We start from the raw sequence: 23,133 nt of genomic DNA on the forward strand, positions 1-23,133 counted from the left end.
GAATATACTTAATACAACTGGTGTAACTAGAATATGGATTTTAGACAATAGTTTATTAATGTTAAATTCCTAACTCTGATAACTATACCACGGCTATGCAAGAGAATGTCTACTGATACGTGCAACACCTTGGATGGATCTTCAAGGAATTACGCTGAATGAAAAAAGCCAATCTAAAGGGTTACAAACTGGAGAATTTACCTAGCATTCTTTTGTGTGATTGGGGGTGGGGGCGGGGGCGGGACCGTCACACAGCTTGTGAGATCTTAGTTCTCTGACGAGGACTCTAAGTTGGGCTCCCAGCAGTGACAGCGCTGTGTCCTAACCACTGGATGCCAGGGACTCCCTATACAGCATTCTTTTTTTCACATTTATTTACTTATTTTTAATTTTTGGTTGCACTGGGACTTTGTTGCTGCACCCAGGCTTTCTCTAGTTGTGACAAGCAGAGGTTTACTCTCTAGTTGTAGTGCTCAGGCTTCTCATTGCAGTGGCTTCTCTTGCTTGCAGAGCACGGGCTCTAGAGCTTGGAATTAGTAGTTGTGGCACAGGGGTTTGGTTGCCCCGAGGTATGTAGAATCTTCTCCAACCAGGGTTCAAATCTCTGTCCCCCACACTGGCAGGTAGATTCTTAACCACTGGACCACCACAGAAGTCCACAGAAGTCACTTTAAGAAGCAGCATTCTTGGAGTGGGAAACAGCAATCCACTTCAGTATTCTTGCATGGAAAACTCCACAGTCAGGCGAGCCTGGTAGGTTACAGTCCATGGGGTCACCAAGTCACACACCACTGAACGACTAAGCACACAAGATAAACATGGGTCTCACCTTAAAGGCTTTGAGAATTTAATGCAGTGAAAGTAATCCCTTATTAAAATTAAAGTCACCCATTAAAAAAAAAATTCTTAAAGTGACAAAAATCACAGAGAAGGAGAACATAGAGTAGTTGTCAGAGGTTAAAAGGATGGGAGAGAAAGAGGTAGCACGCAAGATTGTGATGTAACTGTTGTTATCTTGACTGTAGTGATCACACAAATCTATACACGTGATGAAAATGTACAGAAATAAATACAAAAATAAGTACATGAAAAACTGGTGACTTTTGAATAAGGTAGATGGATTGTATCAATTTCCTGATTTAGATGTTTTTTCTATAATTATGCAAGATGTTACTACTAGGGAAATATGAGGAAAGGGTAACCAGGATTCTTCTGCTTAATTCTTATAGCTACATGTGAATCTACAATTCTCAAAATTTAAAAAAAAAATTTAAATGGTGCCTATCATTTTTTTTAAGATGTTAAAATTTTATTTACAAAGCTTCTTTGCTGTACAGAAAAAAATGCTCTTATCATCTCACTGTAATTAGACGGCTGACTCACCAATCACAGCTACTGATACTACAGCAAGAGTCTTATGTGAAAACCTAACAATGCTTACAATTTTATATGGGTGAAGTGTGCACAGAATCAAACATCATTCTTTTGGGGGATGACTACAATGTGCATAGCAATGTTTAGAGTATGATATTGTTTTAGTTTTAAAGAGGGGGAGATACATAAATATGTATGTATACATGTATTTGTTTATATAAGCCAAGGAAAAACCCATTTTCAACCACTAGTTGCTTCAGGAATTAAAACTGGGTGACTGGGGAAAGGGTGGAAAGATTAGCATTTCTCTAGGTTCAATGTTCCTAAGGCCCGTGGCTTTCTTCAGTTTAAGACAAATATTATCAAATGCCTAATACATGCTATGGGTGGGTGAGTAATGGTCACTCAGTTGTGTCTGACTTTTTGAGACCCCATGGACTACAGCCTAGCAGGATCCTCTGTCTATGGAATGCTCCAGGAAAGACTGCAATGGGCCGCCACTTCCTTCTCCACACTATATGCTAGACACTGTGCTAACAAGTATTTTAGTGGTGGTTGCAGGGTAAAACTAAATTACACAAAACAGTACAAAAGACAGTCCTTCACCCTCAGACAGGGGTAAATAATTAGATATGGGAATTTCAAAGGAATGAGGTGAAATCTAAGACAAAGGTATAGGATACAGAAGTGGGACTCAGTGCAATCAAGATGGTTTTGGGGAGAACTACACTTGAGCTGTAAAGTCTGAAAAATAGCAAAGCAGGGGTGGGGCAGGGAACAGAAAGCTTTCTCAATGTGGATGGATGCTAAACCAACAGCTTTACGTGTATTTACATACGAGGTGCTATTATCCCATTTTGCAGATAAGGAAACAAAGGCACAAAGAGAACAGGTAACTTGCCCAAGATTACATGGTTAATAACTTGGAACAGTCTGGTACCAAGACAGTAATTTTAGTATCTGCCTTGGAAATATCCGGCTTATTTCACCCCTATCCTTTAATCCTGCCTTCTTCAATTATTTATTCTCTCCCTTTATTCTCCTAGCTCTCTAGATTTTCTCCTGCTATCCTCCTCCCTTGTCTCAAACATTATAATGCCCTTTCTCTCTGTCTCCACACATAGCTTGCAAATTCTGAATTCAAATCTGGCCACATCAAAACTATCAAAGCTATAGCAAAAGATTAGAAACAATTTAAATGTTAATTCATATACAAATAGAGAAAATTTATGTTACATTGACTCAACAGAATACTAAGAAGCCAGGAAAAAGAATAAAGCAGTTCTGTGACTACAGATACATAATATCAAATATCTTGCTAAGTAATAAGAAAAGACACAAAGAAAAATGAGTATGCCAGCTACCATTTGTGAGGGTGGGTTTTACCTGTGTGTATATTCATTAATAGTGGCTTCCCACATGCTTCAGTGGTAAAGAATCCACCTGCCAATGCAGAAGATGCAGGTTCAACCCCTGGGTTGGGAAGATCCCCTGGAGAAGGAAATGGCAGCCAACTACTGTATTCTTGCCTGGGAAATCCCATGGACAGAGAAGTCTGGCAGGCTACAGTCCATGGAGTCACAGAAAAAGTCAGGCACGACTTAGCTACTAAACAACATATTCGTTAATAAATAGGTCGGGAATTCCCAGGTGGTCCAGGGGTTAGGACTACATGCTTTCACTGCTGAGGGCCCAGGTTCAATTCCTAGTAGGGGAACTAAGACCCCACAAGCCGAGTGGCACAGCCAAAAAAATAAAATAAAATAAATACATGGGTTATCCAAAGAACAAAAAAAACTTAAGAGAACAATTATCTCCTCACAGAGAATTAGGAGAGGCACAAGACTTACACTTCACTGTATTCTTTTAAATTTTAAATAATAGGCATGTACCTACTATCAGAAATAAATATATCCAAGAACTTCCCTAGTGGTCGAGTGACTAAGAATCCACCTGCCACAGCAGGGGACACAGGTTCCATCCCACATCCAGGAAGATTTCACATGCCCTGGGGCAACTAAAGCAATGTACCAAATGCCTGAAGCCCACCCTCTAGAGCCTGTGCTCCACAAGAAAAGCCACTACAATGAGAAACTCAAGCACTACAATCAGAGAATAAGCCCCCTTTCCAGAACTAGAGAAAGCCCATTCAAAGAAACGAAGACCTAGTGCAGCCAAAAATAAATTAAATTTTTAAAGAAACAAACTCAGATACAGAGAAAAAACTACTGGTTACCAATGAGAGGGGAAGGGAAGGGGCAAAACAGGGGTAAGGCATTAAGAAGTACAAACTATCATGTAAATAATAAGCTACAAGAATATATTGCAGAATCAAATAAAAAAATTAGATATGAAAAAGGAGAAGTTACAACAGACAATGCAGAAATACAAAGGATTATAAGAGACTGTTACAAACTATATGGCAACAAAATGGAAAACCTGGAAGAAATGGACAGATTCTTAGAAAAGTTCAATCTTCCAAGCCTGAACCAGAAAGAAATAGAAATTATGAACTATCCAATTACAAGCACTGAAATTGACGCTGTGATCAAAAATCTCCCAAAATACAAAAGCCCAGGACCAGATGGCTTCACAGGAGAATTCTACCAAACATTGAGAGAAGAGTTAATGCCTATCCTTCTAAAACTCTTCCAAAAAATTGCAGAGGAAGGAACACTTTCAAACTCCTTCTACAAGGCCAGTCACCCTGATACCAAAACCAGACAAAGACAACACAAAAAAAGAAAACTACAGGCCAATATCACTGAGGAACATACACACAAAAATCCTCAATAAATTTTAGCAAACAGAATTCAGCAACACATCAAAAAACTCATACACCATGATCAAATTGGGTTTATTCCAGGAATGCAAGAATTCTTTAATATAAGCAAATTAATCAATGTGATATACCATATTAACAAATTGAAAGATAAAAACCATATGATCATCTCAATAGAAGCAGAAAAAGCCTTTGACAAAAATTAAGCACCCATTTATGATTAAAACTCTTCAAAAAATGGGCATAGAAGGAACCTACCTCAACATAGGAAAGGCCATATATGATAAGCCTACAGCAAACATTATTCTCAATGGTGGGAAACTGAAAGCATTCTCCCTAAGATCAGGAACAAGACAAGGGTGTCCATTTTCACCACCATTATTCAACATAGTTCTGGAAGTTTTAGCTACAGCAATCAGAGAAGAGAAAGAAATAGAAGGAATCCAGATCGGAAAAGAAGAAGTAAAGTTCTCACTGTTTGCAGATGACGTGATACCATACATAGAAAACCCTAAAAATAGTATCAGAAAATTACTAGAGCTAATCAGTGAATTTAGCAAAGTTGCAGGATACAAAATCAATACACAGAAATCACTTGTATTTCTATATACTAACAGTGAAAAATCTGAAAGAGCAATTAAGGAATCGATCCCATTCACCACTGCAACAAAAAGAATTAAGTATATAGGAATAAACTTACCTAAGCAGACAAAAGAACTGTACACAGAAAATTATAAGAAACTGATGAAAGAAATCAAAGATGACATAAACAGATGAAGAGATAGCCCATGTTCCTGGGTAGGAAGAATCAATATTGTGAAAATGACTATACTACCAAGCACAATCTACAGATTCAATGTGATCCCTATCAAATTACCAATGGCATTTTCCACAGAACTAGAACAAAAAATTTCACAATTCATATGGGAACACAAAAGGCCCTGAAAAGCCAAAGCAGTCTTGAGAAAGAAGAATAGAGCTGGGGGAATCAAGCTTCCTGACTTCATATTATACTACAAAGTTACAGTCATCAAGACCGTATGGTACGGGCACAAAAACAGAAATATAGACCAATGGAACAAGATAGAAAACCCAGAAATAAACCCATGCACCTATGGGTACCTTATTTTTGACAAAAGAGCCAAGAATATAAATGGGGCAAAGACAGCCTCTTCAATAACTGGTGCTGGGAAAACTGGACAGCTACAAGCAAAACAATGAAATTAGAACACTTCCTTAACAGCATACACAAAGATAAACTCAAATTGGATTAAGGACCTAAATGTAAGACCAGAAACTATAAAACTCTTAGAGGAAAACACAGGCAGCACACTAGACGACATAAATCAAAGCAAGATTCTCTATGACCCACCTCCCAGAGTAACGTAAATTAAAAAAGTAAACAAGTGGGACCTGATTAAACTTAAAGGCTTTTGCACAGCAAAGGAAACACTAAGCAAGGTGAACAGACAACCCTTAGAATGGGAGAAAATAATAGCAAATGAAATAACTGCCAAAGGATTAATCTTCAAAATATACAAGCAGCTCATATAACTCAATACTAGGAAAACAAACAACCGAATCAAAAAGTGGGGAAAAGACCTAAACAGACATTTCTCCAAAGAAGACATACAGATGGCTAACAAACACATGAAAAGATGCTCAACACTGCTTATTATTAGAGAAATGCAAATCAAAACCACAATGAGATATCATCACACACCAGTCAGAACAGTCATCATAAAAAAGTCTATAAACAATAAATGCTGGAGAGGGTGTGGAGAAAAGGGAAGGCTCTTGCACTGTTGATGGGAATGTAAATTGATACAGCCACTACTGAAGACAGTATGAAGATTCCTTAAAAAACTAGGAATAAAACTGCCATATGACCCAGCAATCCCACTTCTAGGCATACACCCTGAGGAAACCAGGATTGAAAAAGACATATGTACCCCATTGTTCACTGCAGCACTATTTATAATAGCTAGAACATGGAAGCAACCTAGATGCCCATCAACAGATGAATGGATAAAGAAGCTGTGGTACATATACACAATGGACTGTTACTCAGCCATAAAAAGGAATGCATTTGAGTCAGTTCTGATGAGGTGGATGAACCCAGAACCTATTATACAGAGTGAAGTGAGTCAGAAAGAGAAAAAAAGACTGTATTCTAACACATATGTACAGAATCTAGAAAAATGTTTCTGAAGAATTTATTTACAGGGCAGCAAAGGAGAAACAGACATAGAGAATAGACTTATGGACACGGGGAGAGGGGAGGAGAGGTTGAGATGCATGGAAAGAGTAACATCGAAACTTACACTACCGTATGTAAAACAGATAGCCAACGGGAATTTGCTGTATGCTTCAGGAAACTCAAATAGGGGCTCTGTATCAACCTAGAGGGATGGGGTAGGAAGGGAGATGGGAGGAAGGTTCAAAAGGGAGGGGATATAAGTATACCTATGGCTGATTCATGTTGAGGTTTGGCAGAAAACAACAGGGTTCTGTAAAGTAATTATCCTTCAATAAAAAAATAAATTAGAAAAAAGAGAGTATTGTACAACACAGGGACTATATCAATACTTTATAACTCTAAATGGAGTATAATCTTTAAAACTTATGGATCACTATATTGTACACCTAAAATATTGTACAACTACCCTTTAAGAAAAAAAATTCACTTTTTAAAAATTAAATAAATAAATGTTAAAAACCAGAAGGTAGTAGTCTCCTTGGAGATTACTATTTACTTCTTAGTAACAATGGGCCTTTCTTCACTGAGTCATGAAATAGTACCAAGGATTCCTGAGTTTATTCACCCTACCTGACATGAGTTTGAGTAAACTCTGGGAATTGATGCAGGCCTGGCATGCTGCAGTCCATGGGGTCACAAAGAGTCGGACACGACTGAGCGACTGGACTGGACTGAACTGAACTGAGTAGATAATGTACCAGTATACAACTAAAACATGGTTAATACTGTAGAGCATTAAGCACACATAAAGTTCTCTACAAAATTAATCTTCTGGGGAAATCCCTGGTGGCCCAGTGGTTAAGACTCTAAGCTTTCACTGCCAACGGACTGGGTTCAACCCCTTGTCAGAGAACTAAGATCTCAAAAGATGCGCTATATGGTGAAGCCAAATAAGTATATAAACAAAAATAATCCTCTGAACACGATCTCAATCACACAGAGTTCCTATTTCCTGATTTTCAGTATTATTGTAAAGTATCCTTGGTGGAGAAGAGCTTTGCTACAGAGAGCATGAACTAATCTTTGCAGGCAACCATTAGTCTACTTAACCAAAATAGACACCCAGGTAAAATATCAATGCAGGGGGATTCCTGGTGGCTCAGTGGGAAGGAATCCACCTGCCAATGCAGGAGACATGGGTACAATCCTTGGTCTGGCAAGATCCCACATGGTGCAGAACAACTAAGTCCATGCACCACAACTACTGCAGCCAATGCGCTCAAGGGCCCGCATGACTCAACTACTGAGGCCACATGCCACAACTACAGAAGCCTGCACACCAAGAGCAGGTAGTTCACAACAAGAAAAGCCACTGCAATGAGAAGCCTGCGCACCGCAATGAAGAACAGCCCCCACTCACCGCCACTAGAGAAAGTCTGCTTGGAGCAACAAAGATCCAGCACAGCCAAAAAATAAAATAGATAAAGTGTTAAGCCAGCATGTATAGGAAGTAAAAAGTAAAAGGCATACTATCTATCAATAGAAGGGTAGATAAACATGCTAACACACAAAACTAGTAATTAACTGAGCATAAGTTAAGATCATAACTTGTATTCAGTGATTCTATTTAACCACAGGATAAAATCATGGCTCACAGCCTTGTCGCGGCAAAGGGACATGTGTAACTCAATGAAGCTATGAGCCATGCCAAGAAGGGCCACTCAAGATGGACGGGTCATAGTGGAGAGTTGTGAGAAAATGTGGTGCACTGGAGGAGGACATGGCAACCCACTCCAGTATTCTTGCCTGGAGAACCCCATGGACCGTATGAAAAAGCAAAAAGATAAGACACCAAAAAATGAGCCTTGGTAGATGTTCATTAAGCTGCTGGGGAAGAGCAGAGTGCAATTACCAATAGCTCTAGAAAGAATGTAGCTGCTTGGCCAAAGCAGAAATGATGCTCAGTTACGGATGTGTCTGCTAGTGAAAGTAATGTCCAGTGCTGTAAAGAACAGTATTACATAGGAATCTGGAACTTTAGGGCCAAGAATCAAGGTCAATTGGATATGGTCAAGCAGGAGATGGCAAGAGTGAATACTGCTAATTTAGAAATCAGTGAACTAAAATGGACAAGAATGGGCAAATTTATTGTAACTCAGATGACTATTGTATCTACCACCATGAGTAAGAATCCCTTAGAAGAAATGACATAGCCCTCATAGTCAACAAAAGAATCTGAAATGCAGTACTTGGGTGCAACCTCAAAAATGACAGAATAATCTCAGTTCATTTCCAAGGCAAACCATTTAACATCACAGTAATCCAAATCTATACCCAAACCACTGGTGCCAAAGAAGTTGAAACTGACCACTTTTACATGGAGAAGGCAATGGCAACCTACTCCAGTACTCTTGCCTGGAAAATCCCATGGACAGAGGAGCCTGGGAGGCTACAGTCCATGGGGTCGTGAAGAGTAGGACATGACTGAGTGACTTCACTTTCACTTTTCACTTTCATGTATTGGAGAAGGAAATGGCAACCCACTCCAGTGTTCCTGCCTGGAGAATCGTAGGGACAGCGGAGCCTGGTGGGCTGCCATCTGTGGGGTTGCACAGAGTCAGACACAACGGAAGCGACTTAGCAGCAGCAGCAGAAAGACCTACAAGATGTTCTAGAACTAACACCAAAAACAGATGTCCTTTTCATCACAGGGGATTGGAATGCACAAACAGGAAGAGAAGAGATACCCAGAATAACAGGTGAATTTGGCCTGGAGTACAAAATGAAGGAGGGCAAAGGCCACTAGAGTTTTGTTAAGAGAACACGTTGCTCACTGCAAACATCCTTTTCCAACAACACAAGAGACAAAGACTCTACAGATGGACATCACCAGAGTCAATATCAAAATCAGATTGATTATATTCTTTGCAGCCAAAGATGGAGAAGCTCTACACAGTCAGCCAGAGACTCTACACAAGCACTATCACCTGAAGCTGATCATAGCCCATATCATAAGCTTCTTATTGTAAAAGTCAGATTTCAATGGAAGCAACTGGAGAAGACCACCAGGCCACTGAGGTATGACCTAAATCAAATTCCTTATGATTAGACAAGAGAGGTGAAGAAGAGATTCAAGGGATTAGATCTTGTAGACAGAGTACTCGAAGAACTATGGATGGAGGTTCATAACACTGTACAAGAGGCAGTGACCAAATCCATCCAAAATAAAAAGAAACACAAGAAGGCACAGTGGTTGTAAGAGGAGACTTTACAAATAGCTGAGGAAAGAAGAGAAGCAAAAGGCAAAGGAGAAAGGGAAAGATACACCCAACTGGATGCAGAGTTCCAAAGAGTAACAAGGAGAAATTTTTTTTTTTTTTAAGAAGCCCTTCTTAAATGAACTATGCAAAGAAATAGAGGAAAACAATAAAATGGGAAAGACTAGGGATCTCTTCAAGAAAACTGGAGATATCAAGGGAACATTTCATGCAAGCATGAATACAAAAATGGACAGAAATGGTAAGGACCTAACAGAAGCAGAAGAGATTAAGAGAAGGTGGCAAGAATACAGAGAACTATACAAGAAAAGTCTTAATGATCTAAATCATCCACAATGCTGCAGTCATTCACCAAGAGCCAGACATCCTGGAGTGTGAAGTCAAGTGGGCCTCAGGAAGCATTAGTATGAATAAAGTTAGTGGAGATAATGGAATTCCAGGTGAGCTATTATTTCAAATCAGAAAAGATGATGCTTTAAAGTGCTGCACTCTATATGTCATCAAATTTGGAAAGCTCAGCGGTGGCCACAGGACTGGAAAAGGTCAGTTTTCATTCCAATCCCAAAGAAGGACAATGCCACAGAATGTTCCAACTACTGTACAATTGTGCTCATCTCACAGGCTAGCAAAATAATGCTCAAAATCCTCCAAACTAGGCTTCAACAGTACGTGAACCAAGAACTTCTAGGTGTACAAGCTGGGTTTAGAAATGGCTGAGGAGCCAGAGATCAAATTGCCAACATTTGTTGGGTCATAGAGAAAGCAAGGGAATTCCAGAAAAAAGTCTACTTCTGCTTCATTAACTACACTAAAGGTTTTGACTGTGTGGATCACAACAAACTGGAAAATTCTTAAGAGATGGGAATACCAGACCACCTTACCTGTCTTCTGAGAAACCTGTATGCAGGCCAAGAAGCAACAGTTAGAACCTTACATGGAACAATGGACTAGTTCAAAATTGGAAAAGGAGTACGTCAAGGCTTTATATTGCCACCCTGCTTATTAAACTTCTATGCAGAATACATCATGCAAAATGCCAGCCTGCATGATGGAAACATGATTGCCGGGAGAAATATCAACAACCTCAGATATGCAGATGATAGTAACTGAAGAGAACTACAGAGCAAATTGATAAGGGTTAAAGAGGAGAGTGAAAAAGCTGGCTTAAAACTCAATATTCGGGGGACCTCCCTGGTGGTCCAGTGGCTAACACTCCTTGCTCCCAAAGCAAGCAGCCCGGGTTCAATCCCTGGTGGGGGAAACAGATACCACATGCCACAACTAACAACCAGTGCAGCCAAACAAATAAGTAAAAATAAACTAAAAAAAAAAAAAAAAGTCTAACCACTAAAAAACAAAAACCTCAACACTAAAAAACTAAGATTACAGCATCCAGTTCCATCACTTCATGGCAAACAGAAGGGGAAAAAGTGAAAACGGTCATAGATTTTATTTTCTTGGGCTCCAAAATCACTGCAGGTGGTGACTGCAGCCATGAAATTAAAAGACACTTGCTCCTTGATAGGAAAGCTATGACAAACCTTTCTTGTTCAGTCACTAAATCATGTCCAACTCTTTGAGACCTCATGGACTACGGCACACCAAGCTTACTTGTCCTTAACAACCTCTCAGAGTTTGCTCAAATACATGTCCATTGAGTCGGTGATGCAATTCAACCATCTTACTCTCTGCAGACCTCTTCTCTTGCCCTCAATCTTTCCCAGCATTAGGGTCTTTTCCAAAGAGTTGGCTCTTTGCATCAGGTAGCCAAAGTACTGGCGCTTCAGCTTCAGCATCAATCTTTCCAATGAATATTCAGGGTTGATTTCCTTTAGGATTGACTGGTTTGATCTCCTTGCTGTTGAAGAGACTCTCAGAAGTCTTCTCCAGCACCAGTTTGAAAGCATCAGTTCTGAGGCCTTCTTCATGGTCCAACTCTCACATCCATACGTAACTACTGGAAAAAAAACCACAGCTTTGACTATATGGACCTTTGTCAACAAAGTGATGTCTCTGCTTTTTAATATGCTGTCTAGGTTTGTAGAGATATCACTTTGCCAACAACATAATTATTATGGAATCTATAAGATAGGATTTTCCTGTTCTAAATGTTTGCTTTCTATTTTGTAAAATAATAATTTGGGAAATGTTAATAATGTTGAGGGCAAAATAGGTAACTAAAATAACCCTGGTGGTCACTGAGATAACTGCTAACAGAAAAAATTCAGACTTCTAAGACAGAAAAGTGACCCCACCTACCCCAATTTGAGCCCACTAGAGCTTGTCTATGGGAAGAAGCATATTCAGTAAGATCTCAACTCTTCGGCAGTAAAGAAAATAATCACACAGATTTCCCTGGTGGCACAGTGGATGACAGATCATCTGCTAATGAAGGGGACATGGGTTTGATCCCGGGTCCCGGAGGATTCTGCATGCCACATGGCAACTAAGTCCATGCACAGAAACCACTGAAGCCATTGAGCCCCAGAGCCTGGGCTCAGCAACAAAAAAAGGCAGCACAACGAGAAGCCTGTGTCCACAGCTACAGGAGCCCTGCTCACTACAACCAGAAAAAGACCATGCGGCAACTCAGCGTAGCCAAAAAGAAATAAAGAAATAAAAAGGAAATCACCACAAATCTCCCATGTGCAGACAGGACATGCTGTCGTAACGGCTTACAATGGCATCACAACCAAACCTTGCCTGAAACAAGTTACCCGGGCTCCAGAGCTAGACAAAAAATCTCCACTCTGTCCTATGCATCTCCTTCGGTGTGTCCAGGTACTGCTAACGGCAAATGTAATGTGAATGCTCACATTCCTTTCTCATGTGAATATGAAGAGGGAAAAAAAAGGCCAAATAGTACCAATTCTTCTCAAACCATTTTTTTTTTTTTTTTACGTTAAGGGATTAAAAATTGTCTACTGGTTCATTTATTTAAAAATAAATTTATGTCTACCTTCCTCTATTTCCATTAATTTAGGATCAAGCTTAGTAATATGTTTTAATGAACCACCCAAACAAATGACGTAAAAAGACGAGGAGAAGAAAAATACTTTATATCTTCACATAAAAACTTGCTTAAGAGCCGTGAGTGAAGAACTTTCTGGGTGGCCAGTGGTTAAGAGTCCATGCTTCCAATGCAGGGGACGCAGGTTCAATGCCTGGTCTGAGGAACGAAGATCCTATATGCCACTCAGTGCAGCCAAAGGAGGAAAAAAAAAAAAGAGTACTGAATGAAAGAAAGTTAATGGTTAAATGACTAAAAAATTGCTGCCAGTATCCAAATACACAGGTACTGTCAAATCAAAGTGGTGATTATCATGCTAAAAAACAACACTTCAAACTTATAGTCTCTTCCAATCTTCCTCTGAAAAAAACAAAAAATAAAAAAATTATTAAGGTGATCAGTTATAAGCATAAATTCTATCCCAGTTTTCACTGCAACATTGTTTACAATAGCTAAGATATGGACACAACCTAAATGTCCATCAACAGATGAATGGATAAAGAAGAATGGTATACACAGAATGGATGACTGCTCTGCCATTAAAAACAAGAATGAAGTTTTGCCACTTGTAACAACATGGATGGATTCAGAAGGTATTGTGCTAGGTGAAATAAGTCAGACAGAGAAAGAAAAATACTGTATGATAATACTTATATGGGAATATAAAAATTAAAACAAACTAATGAATAAAAAAAAAAAAAGACTGATAGATATAGAGAACAAACTAGTGGTTACCAGTAGGGAGTGGGAAATGGTGAGGAGCAAGGTGGGGTAGGGGATTAAGAGATACAAACTACTACATATAAGATAAATAAGGTAGAAGGGTATATTGTACAAGACGGAATATTTTGTAATAACTATAAATGCCATATAATCTTTAAAAAATTTTCATCACTATGTTGTATACCTGAAACTTATATAACATTATAAATCAACTATTCCTCAATAAAAAAATAAATAAACTTCAAAATAAACAAGAACATAAATTCCAGAGTCATACAGATTCAGATTTGAAACCTGAGTCTCCCACTTAAAATCTGTATGCCACTTGGCATGTTAATTTCCCAAAGCTTCAGTTTTCTCTTCTCTTAAATAAGGATATCATTAGTACCTTCAAAACAAGTTTGTTATGAAGATAAACTGAATAATACACAAAGAGCACTTAGCATAACCTGACACATAGGTGTACATTTTACAACGTTAACTATGGTTATAGTTTAATTCTACATAGTAAATCACACAGTTTCTCCAATACACTATATTGAAGCCACATTTTTGAATGGCAAACGAACATAAAAGAAAACAGGTAACAATAGACAGAATACATGGAATTACAGAAATCACTGACTAAAAAGTAACTGCCTATACCTCAATGAGAAGACAGTGAATTCTTCACAAATTAAAGATAAAATAATTGTTGCTGGTTGGTATGGTATATATAGTTCTCATAACACACACACACACAGAGAAACATTCCTTTCCTGTAGGCAGAATGAGAATATAAACTCAGAAGCCTCTCAGTTAGTTAGGGGATATTTTAATAACTTAATATAATTTAATAATGGAATGGTAGGTGAAGTACATCGGTTTAAGACAACTAATGATTTCCAATGAAAATGGGAAATTTCCACCGCTATCAAGAGAACAAAAATTAAAGAATTATAATCGATCACAACGTTGTCCAAAACCAACAACTACCTTCTTCTGTGGATGTTTCCTTAGGCTCACAGAGCAAAAAACAAGTGCATTAAAAGAAACCCAGTTGGTTTTCCCCCAGGACATGCCTCCAGCGATTAACTACAATGAATCTCAATTGCAGGAATGACATCCACAGAGCTAATGAATATGGAACCATAAGAAAGGCTGAGCCCAGAAGAATTGATGCTTTCAAACTGTGGTGCTGGAGAAGACTCTAGAGAATCCCCTCCACACCAAGATCAAACCAGTCAATCCTGAAGGAAATCAACCCTGAATATTCATTAGAAGGACTGACGCTAAAGCTAAAGCTCTAATACTTTGGCCACCTGATGCAAAGAGCTGACTCACTGGAAAAGACCCTGATACTAGGAAAGATTGAGGGCAAGAGAAGAAGAAGGTATGGCATCACCGACTCAAGGGACATGAGTTTGAGCAAACTCTGAGAGATAGTAAAGGACAGAGAAGCCTGATGTGCTTGGGGTCACAAAGAGTCGGACATGACTTAGAAACTGAACAACTTTTGAAATATATCACAACTACAGAAATAAGTTTTAAATAAATTTTTATTCAAATAACATAAAGGCAGAAATTTGTAATGATTTATAAAGCCAGAGGAAAACATTCATTTTAATAGCATAATATCTAAATACAAGACCCACACTAAATCAGTACCTCAAGAATCAGTTCAGTTCAGATCAGTCGCTCAGCCATGTCTGACTCTTTGAGACTCCATGAACTGCAGCACGCCAGGCTTCCCTGTCCATCACCAACTTCTGGAGCTTACTCAAACTCACATCCATCGAGTTGACGCCATCCAACTATCTCAACCTCTATCGTCCCCTTCTCCTCCTGCCTTCAATCTTTTCCAGCATCAGGGATAAGCACTTTTAAATAATCTTATTTCAACTATTTAATAGAAATTAACTACTGTGTAACTAGATGTAACATGTCAGAGGCAGTAGGATAGCTGCCTGGCTACAAATACGAACATTTGTATTTCGAATAGCAAATCTTCAGTTTAATTCCTATGAAAATGGTTAGCAGGTTAAGTGATTAAATAAACATTAAAGAGAACTTCAAATCAAAGTAAATTTATAATTCTGACAATCTCCAGTACTCATTTAAATCACAAAAGCTCAATCATTTAAGCTAGTAAAGTACAAATGTCTCAAAATGGAGTTTGGCCTCTTGTTGACAATCACCTCAAATTTCTTCCAGTGGCTCAGCAGGTAAGGAATTCATGGAATTCTGGTCTTCAAGGTCTAGTAAGCACTGTGGTTAAACCATCCAATCAACAGGGAGTCATGTGGGGCAAAGCCTATAGATTATCCAACTCCTTTGTCCCCTCCCATATCTTCTTTACTTTGTAACTACCATTACTTCTAAATGGTACAAGAAGATAAACGTGAAATTGGTAAATATTATAAATTAGTTATTAGAAATGCAAGGAAAAACTATGGTCAGGAATGTGGTTAAACTGCAGTTTAAATAAAGCTTCTGGATTATCCATGGATTTCTTTTAATCCACATAATCCTCTTCCTGAAGGCATGGATAATCAGGATCGCATTTCCACTGAAGGCAAATGAGCATTTGTCTGGTGGTCGCCCAAGTAGCCAGAGGAGCAAAAGACAAGCTACAGGGTCCAGGACGCGCCAGTCCCTCCAGGGTTTGCAGCAGGGGCTTGTGAACTGCTGGCCTGGGCTTTTACAATACCACAACACAGGGGACTGCCAGATTAACATCCTTTGTTTTGGCAATAGATACTCCCAATTAAAGGGGCAAGTGCTAATAACCTTAGGTGACCTACTTTAAATACTTAAGAAAATGAGGAACTATACATTCTTGATGAAGAAGTCTGGGAAAGATCCTATAGCCAGGACTTAGGGGAAGTATTTGTAAATTTTTTTGAGGAAATGAGGGAATTTCTAGATTACTGACTATTTTAGGCTGGAAACAAGAAAGCTACCTTTGCAAAACACTAAAGCTATAAAGATAGCACACTTTTCCCTCCAATCCTAGAAAAGTGGAATAGCTAAAACAACTAAATGCAGAATAAAATGGATAAGCTAGCAAAAAGTGACAATGTTAGATAGAGAGAAAAGGGAGAAAAGCTGAGACTTCATAACATAACCCTTCGCAAAATTAATCTCTACTTTACCCTAGCCTACCCTGCAATTGCAGTAAGTGGGAATTCTGGATTTATTGAAGGGAGATGAAAAGATATGTGATGTCATCTATTATGATATTATCACAGACTCAGCCACCAAATTTGTTAGATGTTCCCTACTGTAACTTGACATTGTGGGATTTGCCTCATTTGACAGGTTCCAGAAGTTTTACAATAATTTTTTAAAAATTTAAAGCCTCTTGGGAAAGGAGTACGTCAAAGCTGTATGTTGTCACTCTGTTTCTTTAATTTATATGCAGAGTACATCATGCTGGGCTGGATGAAGCACAAGCTGGAATCAAGATTGCCAGTATAGACAACCTTGGATAGAAGAGAAGACGAACTAAAGAGCCTCCTAATGAAGGTGAAAGACAGTGAAAAAACTGGCTTAAAACATTCAAAAAACGAAGATCATGGCATCCGGTCCCATAGCTTCATGACAAATAGATGTGAAAAAGTGGCAATAGTGATACTTTATTTTCTTGGGCTCCAAAATCACTGCAGAAATGAAAAGATGCTTGCTCCTTGGAAGAAAAGCTCTGACCAACCTAGACAGCATATTAAAAAGTGGATACATCACTTTACCGACAAAGGTCCGTATAGTCAAAGCTACGGTTCTTACAGTAGTCACGTAGGGATATGAGAGCTGGACCATAAAGAAGGCTGAGCGCCGAAGAATTTATGCTTTCCAACAGTGGTGCTGGAGAAGACTCTTGAGACTTGAGACCCTTGGACTACAAGGAGATCAAACCAGTCAATCCTAAAGGAAATCAGTCCTGAATATTCATTGGAAGGTGAAGCTCCAATACTTTGGCTATCTAATGCAAAGAGCCAGCTAATTGGAAAAGACCCTGATGCTGAGAAAGATTGAGGGCAGGAAGAGAAGGGGTCGACAGAGGATGAGATAGTTGGATGGCATCACCGACTCAATGGATATGAGTTTGAGCAAACTCGGGGACACAGTGAAGGACAAGGAAGCCTGGCATGCTACAGTTCATGAGGTCGCAAAGAGTCACACATGACTTACAGACTGAACAACAAGAGAACATTCCTCCATCTACAAGGTTTAGTACTTTTTTCTAAAAGAATACCAACAATTAGGTTGATCAATTATCCACTTACTCCAAGTTCTAACCTTTTCTATCCATGAGAAATGTTCTGTTTAGAAAAAAAGAATAGTAAGTCCAAGTGTTAAAAAGGAAAGCAGTGGGCTTCCCTGGTGGTTCAGAGGTGAAGAGTCTACCTGCTGATGCAGGAGAGACTGATTTGATCCCTAATTGAGGGAGATCTCATATGCCATGGTGCAGCTGAGCCCATGTGCCACAACCATTAAGCCTGTGCTCTAGAGCCTAGGAGCTGAGACACTGAGCCAACATGCTGCAGCCACATGCCCCCAAGCCTGTGCTCCACAGCAAGACAAGACACAGCAATGAGAAGCCCATGCCCCACAACTAGAAAGCAGCCCTCACTTGCAACTAGAGAAAAGCCCGTGCAGCAATGAAGACCCAGCATGGCCAAAAAATTAATTATTTTTTTTAATGAAGGGGCGTTGACTGCAAAGGGGGTAACATGAGAGAATTCTTTGGGGTGTTGAAATTATTCTGTACACTGTTAGTGGTAGTTACAGAAATCTAGGCAGAAAAAGATTTTTTAAAAAATGATTGAAAAAAAAGTAAAAGAAAGTAAAAACAATCTAGGTACATGTTAAAACTCATAGGACTGTACATGAAAATGTTTTTGCAAAATGAAAGTTCAATGTCATTCTCCTTTTAAAAATGTCCTCTTACTTAAAAAAAAAAAGTCCTCTTACTTAAAAAAAAATCTAGTAACTCAGAAAAAGAAAGGTCTAAATTAGACATATGCAATCTGCAGTATCAGAGCAACTGGTAGGTAACACACTATACACACCCAACCATACATCTAATTCCTTTCATTTTTCCTCTCGAAACTAGAAGCTTGTGACTCAGGATTATTTAACCTGGAGATAATAACATAAAGGCTACCATGATACATGAGAGAACAACTTTAAAAGGAAGTACAGGTACTTCCCTGTTGGTCCAGTGGCTAAGATTCTGTGCTCCCAACGCAGGGGTCGAGGGTTCAATCCCCGGTCAGGGAATTAGATCCCACGTGCCTGAACTAAGTTTGCATGCTTCAGTAAAAGGTCCCACATGTCATAACTAAGAACCGGCACAGACAAATAAAAATATAATTTAAAAAAAAAAAAAAAAAAAAGGAAGTACACCAGTTTAGAGTCACTCTAAAGGGTAAAGCTGGACCGAGTGGCTGGAAAATCCAGAGAGTCAGACCTTGATTATGAGAAGTAGAAAGGCCTCTTCAAGAAAGAATTAGTATCCTCTCACAAAAGGTGTCCCAGACTACCAAAGATACATAGACATTTCTTAGAAAAATAGCCCATACAAATCAGGGAATGCAGAGAAGTCAGAGGGAAAAATAATCCAAAGTATCAAAGTTTGGAGACGAAGGTGAGAAGGTAAAAGGAGTAAGAAGGGAATTTGTCCCACCCAAGCCTGAAAATCTATAATGCTCTCCTCTATCTTCTTTTTCTTTTTCTCTTCTACTAAATGTTCAATATTATTCCTCTTGTCTAGGATTTCCTTCTCCAACATATCTTTTTCCTATTATCTACTCTGACAATGGAATTCTACACTTTGATTTTTCCATACCCTTCTTTCTTCACAAACCTGGTAGACAGTCTTAAGGGCTTCAGTCTCAGGCAGGGGGAAAATCCTAAATTATTAATATTTGCCTCTTTCTACAATATGACAATGCTTGCAAGTGAGCAGTTAGCAGAAGACAAATGATAGAGATTTATCTCCAAGATATGCTAGGATACAACTGAATCAAATGGTTCAGAGGAAACACATAAATGCACACAAGCAGGGTAGGGGGAGTCTCACATTCAAAAAACATAATCAACTGAAACAAAAATGCCTGTTCTCTAAAAATTCCAACTGCTACCCTATACAATTTGGTATGCAACACTGGATTAAAGTACCACATTTTACAGAACCAGTTCCCTCCAGTCAAGACCAAAATTTAATGCTTCTAAAGAACAAAACAAGGCTGAAAAGCTTGCTTGGTTTCTTATTCACAAAAATACTAATGATCCAGTATACAATGGACAAAATCCACATTTGTTCTTGCTATCAATGGCTTAAGGTCTAAATGCTTAGTCTTTTCAGGAGGTGCAGTACCTTAATGATGACTGAGAGAGGAAGGATAACTAATAGCATAAGGATACCTAGAATAGAATTCTAGGCCCTGTGATTATTTCCTCATTTGCACAAACCTGGGACCAAAAAAAAAAAAAAAAAAAAGATCGTGTGTTTAAAACATGTTATACTTGGAATTATATGTATTTTATTCATACATTCATCCATTCAATAATAGTTAAATTTTCCAGATACTGTTCTGCTTACTGAGAAAACCTCAGGGAAGAAAAATCAGAGGGCATATAATATGTTGGAGAGAAAAGACCACAAACAAATGAACAAGGAAATAAACAACATTAGTTGATAACACAGGTGAAGAGTTTGGGTTTACTTTTTAGTGTAATAAGTCACTGGAGCAGGAAAGTAAGTAAAGTTCACCCTGACTGCTGTCTGCAAATGGACTGTAGGAGAACAAGGTCAGGGGCAAGGAGACCAGTTAGGAAGCCACTACCCAGGAAGAACTGGAGTGGTGGCAATAAAAACAAACAGGGACTTCACTGGTGGCCCAGTGGATGACAGTCTGCCTGGCAACACAGAGGACACGTGTTAGACTTCTGGTCCGGGAGGATTCCACATGCCATGGAGCAGCTGGGTCTGAGCTACGACTACTGAGCCCGAACTCTGGAGTCTGTGTGCGGCAACTACTGAAGCCCATGTACCTAGAGCCCATGCTCCACAAGAGAAGCCACCGTACTAAGAAGGCTGAGCACCACAACAAAGACAAGCCCCCGCTCACCGCAACTAGAGCAAAGCCCAAACAAAGCAATGAAGATCCAGTGCAGCCAAAAATAAATTAATAAAAATAAACAGAGTTGGCTTCATTTTTTAAAAATAAATAAAAATAAAATAAATATATCTTGGAGGCAAAATCAACAGGGTTTGCTGAGGGACTGATTGTTCTGGGTGGTGGAGGAGCAGTAAGGCAAAGTGATGAATTAAGGATGACCACAATTCAATTAAAAAAATAAATTTTTAAAAAATTTAAAAAAAACAGGATGACCACCAGGGTGGTCCAGTGGTTAAGAATCTGCCTTCCAATTCAGGAGATGCAGGTTCAGGGAACAAAGATTCCACATGTTTCAGGGCAACTGAATCAGCATGCCGCAACTAGAGAGCTGCAACTAGAGAAGCCTTTGAGCCACAATGACGACTCAGGGCAGCCAAAATTTAAGAAAGAAAAGAAAGAATGACCACCAGATTTTTCACTTAAGTAGATGGAAGAGGAGACAGACAAGTGCTCTTATGAAATCCAGACTGCTGGAGAAGGAATAGATTAAAGAATGAAAATCAAGAGCTCCACTTTGAACATGTCAAATTTAATATAGACAAATGGAGTGTAGATATATAGGCAGGTAGACGAAATTGAAGGTCAGGGCTGGAGATAAAAATCTGAAGAGTCCACAGCACAGTGGTAGTATTTAAACCACCAGACAGGATGAGATCACCCAGAGAGAACACAGGTGGAAAAAAAGAGAGAGATGGCCTTGGATGCCCTGAGGCATTAGGATAGTCAGAATTCAGTAAGAGAAGAAAAAGTCAACAGAAGAGATAAAGAGAAAGAAAACCATAAAAGTGTAGTACCCTGAAGATTCCTTTATATAATGATTCTCTAACGAACCACAACCCTCCCAACTCCTGGCCACAGAGACTCTCAAATTCTATAAACAAAAAAAATGAGGCCCAAGAAAACAGGTGGCATCCCAAAGTCCCAGCTATTTGGGACCCAGAACCAGTCTTCCCTGGTGGCTCAGTTGTAAAGAATCTGCCTATCAGTGTCTGCCATTGGTTCAATCCCTGGGTTGGGAAGATACCCTGGAGAAAGAAATGGCAACCTACTCTAGTATTTTTACCCAGAAAATCCCAGGGACAGAGGAGCCTGGCGGGCTACAGTCCAAGGGGTCATAAAGAGTCAACTTAGCAACTAAACAATAATCAGCCCTAAGAACCAAGATGTGACTTTCGACCCAGCCTTTTCTCAGTGACTAGTAGTGCTTTTACTGTTCCGTTCACCAGTGAAACAGGGAAGGTCTTAATTTAGGAAGAACAACAATTAGACTACAAGGAAGTACATAATTTAGATTACAAGGTTAATTTTAATTTTTTTCTATATATTATGTTTACAGTCACAAAGCAAGTTGGATCAAAAACCTTTCTGGATGAGTCTCTAAGAAAAGTAGGAAATACAGACAAGAAGTGCAAAATGGAAATAAATCAAAACCCAAATCAATTTTCTCCACCTCTAAAAAACTCTCTGAAGGCAGAAGACCCTCAATAGGATGGGAATCAGAGATTGTACAACAAAGTTTTCGGTTTCAGCCTTTTTGCTTTGGTGAATACAATTTCAGTTCTAAAGTTTAAGATTTTAACTTTGTTCCACACTTGCCTTCTGAAACTAAGTTAAAATCTTTATCCTGACCACCCTCTCCTATTCTACATTATCATGACTTAAGCAGTTCTGCTTTTACCATAAAAATCTTAAGTGTAACCTAAAAATCCCCAAATGATTAATGAACTGCTGAGAATTCTGACTCGTTGGCGATGATTTTATTAGGACTCATATTTTCAAACATCCATTCAGTGCTCCAAAAGAAGTACTCATCTAATTTAATTATGATGACTTCACCAGACAGTAACACTGCCCACAATGATGTTTACAAAACCACTTGTCACTCCCTTCGTGTATGTAGCAATGCAGAAAAAGGAGTCTGTTTCCATATTCTTCTGTTTATACTCTGTAACAAGTGACAGAGTTTAAGTGGCACTTAAGATTTTAAACAGCAAAGCACTTCAAGTTTAATGCGTCCCACCATCTTGCATCCGAAGAGAATAGTAAATTCGCTCAATTTTATTTCAGCAGCAATTCCCATTCAGTACCTGAGACAGGTATTCCAAGAAAGCCTTCGAAAAAAAAAAAAAAAAAAAGAGAGAGAGAGAGACTCCACGATCTTGGCTACTATTAAGATAACAGGCTCCAATATTAAGCAACTTCAGTGGAGGTTACTGCAGCATCAAAGCACTTCGAAAATAAGCGTGCCCCCCAAAAGTACACCAGCAACCAGGTATGAGGAACAGTTAACAAGGTAAGATGTTTCAGCAGAGTTACTCCTGATAGCTACCCACTGATCCAGCACTTGCTGTTCGGTCACGCACATCATCCTGTGCTAGCTTCACAACAACCCAGGTGAAGTACGTGTAATTATTCCCACCAACAAATCCGGATACTCAGACCCAAGGCCCCAGGACTGGTCACCAGCGGCTCTGGGATCTGAAAACACGACCCTATCCCAACAGTCCAGGATCCCCGTCCCTAAAATACACTGCGCAAAAAGGTATCTGAGAGTCGGCAGCTCGCGGGTGTCCGCAGAGACGCAGCGGGAGAGGACGCCG

At 39.2% G+C, this 23,133-nt stretch overlaps 1 protein-coding gene across 2 annotated transcripts in view; it reads right to left on the minus strand.

Annotated features, from left to right (window-relative positions):
- PIK3CB (phosphatidylinositol-4,5-bisphosphate 3-kinase catalytic subunit beta) overlaps positions 1 to 23,133 on the minus strand; it is a 181,214-nt gene that overhangs the window by 157,534 nt on the left and 547 nt on the right. The gene's annotated exons all lie outside the window — the stretch shown is intronic.

This window comes from Cervus elaphus, chromosome 19 (genome assembly GCF_910594005.1).
Source record: "Cervus elaphus chromosome 19, mCerEla1.1, whole genome shotgun sequence".
Lineage (NCBI taxonomy): Eukaryota > Metazoa > Chordata > Mammalia > Artiodactyla > Cervidae > Cervus > Cervus elaphus.